This window comes from Peromyscus californicus, unplaced genomic scaffold (genome assembly GCF_007827085.1).
Source record: "Peromyscus californicus insignis strain IS unplaced genomic scaffold, ASM782708v3 Scaffold_14__1_contigs__length_90479793_seg_1, whole genome shotgun sequence".
NCBI lineage: Eukaryota > Metazoa > Chordata > Mammalia > Rodentia > Cricetidae > Peromyscus > Peromyscus californicus.
Genome location: NW_026294435.1, coordinates 793155 through 796366, shown reverse-complemented (window position 1 = coordinate 796366; position 3212 = coordinate 793155).

The following is a 3212-nucleotide window of genomic DNA, read 5'->3' as shown; positions in this document are numbered from 1 at the left end:
TGTTTGAGAAGAGCCCATAGGATGAAGTCACTAATATACAAATCTAAATTTACCCTCAGAGAGTAGTCAGCCCACAGGATGAAGCCAGTTGATACATAAACCCACACTCAACCACAGATTGCTCTCCACTCCATATAAAATTTCCTTGAAATCCACCCTAAAAGACAGGAAACTGATATATCACAATGATTTTAATTAGTGTTTCTTTAGAGGCTGTGAAAAGGCATTGTCTGAGTTTGGACCAGACCCTATAAAGTGAAACTACCAGGCTACAGAGACACAGATAAGTCTAACTGACAACAAGGAGCAAGCAGAGGAGACAAGTCATAAGCTGAGATAATGGTTAGACCAGTGGATACATATGAGACTCCTGAGTAAGTCCTCAAAACTTCTGAGACAATAGGGAGTATATGCATCAGAATTCAAATAAATAATTTCAAAAACGGATAGCATGATTATTTCATTATAGGAAGATTATATAAGCTGATGATTAAAGTTAATAAATATCTATCTTGAATAAATAATAGATTATTAGAGGCTGAGTTAGAAATCAAAATACTGAGTGTAATTCTAGATTATTCTAATTAACACAAAACACATCTTTCAGCCTACACTTCTTTCCCTATGAACAATCTTACATTAGCTTACAACATGATAATCATTTTTCTGAGTTCATTACACATGCATCTCAATCAAAATTTTAGCACCAATGATACCTTCTGCTGTTAAAATTCTTTGGTATCTTGAAGAGAATGAGATAAGTGAATAACGTTAAGGAACTGGCCTGAAGTTGTTCTATGATAGCACATTCCAGAGGCAGTTTTGAACTTAGCAAGTCCAGCAGTGACCAAATGGAAGTGATCTATGGCACATCTTTCTGTGAGAATTCATTGATTATTTATCTCTCCAAACTTTATTGCACTCCACTGGCATGCATAACAATATATTTCCATAATACTTAGCAAAATCTCATCCCTGAGTTAAAAAAGAACATCCCAATACCAACACTGCCAATACTCATGTATCTTTTAATTAGATGTGTTGCACACATACTTGTCAATGTATAGAACATGACATGAAATAAATATTAATGTATTTACACATATTCACATTTTATTGATCCTCTGAACATTTTCCATTGTTTAGAGAAGTCTATATTCATTCTGAAAATATGTAAGCTAGCTTTCCTTAAGATTCACAGTTTGAAACTAACAATGGTATACAGAGTGTTTGCAAAATAACCTCTGATGTGTGCTAAAACATTCCCTAACAACTTTTGAGGTAGATAAAATGTTACATAATGTTACCATGCCTTATAATTACAATGGACTTTTAAATGTTTTATATTCAAATGTGACGAACTGATTTGGGTGTATTTGTGAAATGAATAACTTATTTTATTGAAATCATTAATTTGGTGGGAACCAGAAGTTATTACTCTTGACTTTTGCTATGGTTTCCATAAAGAGGAGTTTTCCTTTAGCCCTGATCATTTTCTCAACTCTTCTCACTACAAGAACAGGGAAACATGCTGTCTAAACTATAGTCCCATTTCTCTTAGAAACCAACCCCACCAAATTTCCCCTCACATTAGAGGTTTTTAGGAAACTTGGAGTTGAATGTGAAAATTTACCTAAAGTGAGTGAGCATGTTGTCATACTCTTCCAACCCAATCTTTCTCCCTAATTTAGCTCATTTTATTCTCTGTTCCTCTGTTTTCCTACAATACGATCAAAGCTTAAACCTGGAAGAAGTATAATGTTTTTGGTATATCCTAGTCAATATATATCCTAGCCAGCATATATATTAGCCTCAATTTTTCACTACATTAATGTGTATAGACATGTCAATGTAGATATGAAATGTGTGTACATATGTGAGAATTGTGAAATTAAAATATAGGTAACAAAAAATTGCAAAATTTGTATGGTTCCAAATTGTGCTATCATTAGAACAAAATGATGGATATAATAATGACTCTCCCATCAACAGCCTAATAATTCATGACAAATAGAAATAATATTGTAATGAATTTTTACACACACATAATTCACCTGTAAAATATTCACATTCTAACCCTTGAATCTATGTACAGCAATTGCATAACAAGGAAGAATTAATGTTTTCAAATAATTAAGTTTGGCATACTGATCAGTACAATTTGACACAATTTAGGCTCACCTAGGAAAGCTTCAAATGAAGAATTACTTCAAGCAGATTGGTCTATGGCCATGACTATGAGTAACTGACATGACTGATGACTGATATAGGAAGATTCAGTCCACTGTGAGTAGTACCATTCCTAATAAGGAGAGCCTGGGTTATATAAGAAAGCTAGCAGAGCAAACCAGTAAGCAGTTTCTGCTACAATTCCTGCTTGAGTTCATATGGTGACTCCCCTGAATGATGGATTGAGACCTGGAATTGGAAGCAAAATAAGTTATTTTCTCCCCTAATTTGTTTTTAGTCAATGTTTTATTACAGCAACATAAAAGCAAATAGAAGTCGGTCTTAATAAATTGGTTTTAAAATGGGAGATTAATCTGGATTATCTGAGTTAGCATAATGTAATAAAAAAAGATCCTTAAAAATGTGAGAGTAAGGCAGAACAGGAAGAATAAAGAGGTGAAAATGTAAGAAAACCTTGTCCCAACACTGACGTCTTGGAAGATGAAGGAATGAGGACAGGAGCCAAAGCTGGTGGCTCCCTCTAGAAACTGAGAAAGACAAGAAAATAGAGTCTGTCCTAGAGATTAGAGAAAAGAATTTGGACCAGTAGACTTGTTTATTGTAATCAAGAAGGCTCATTGCAAACTCCTGATAGTCCACTGAAGATAATCCATAACATATTAAGCTTGTATTTTTATAAGCAACTAAAGTCAGGGTGATTTGTTACAGCGGCCATGCTAAGTTACATGGGTATGTGTGGCAAAAACTCACAAAAAGCATGAAGAGTGTTCTGCTTAGATGCTGAATAAATACTGCCCAGAATTAAATGACATTCATAAAAACAAATTTCTTCTCATTTTTATGTATGGTTTTAAAACTTCCACAATTATAACCTTTACCATCTACCATATATTAGAATGCTTAAATTCAAGGGTCAAAACTTTTCATATAGATGCATAGCTCATGAGGTCTTTAGTAATCTTCATGACAGATTTTTTAATTAAATGACATGGACAAAACCCAATTCATGAATCATACAAATG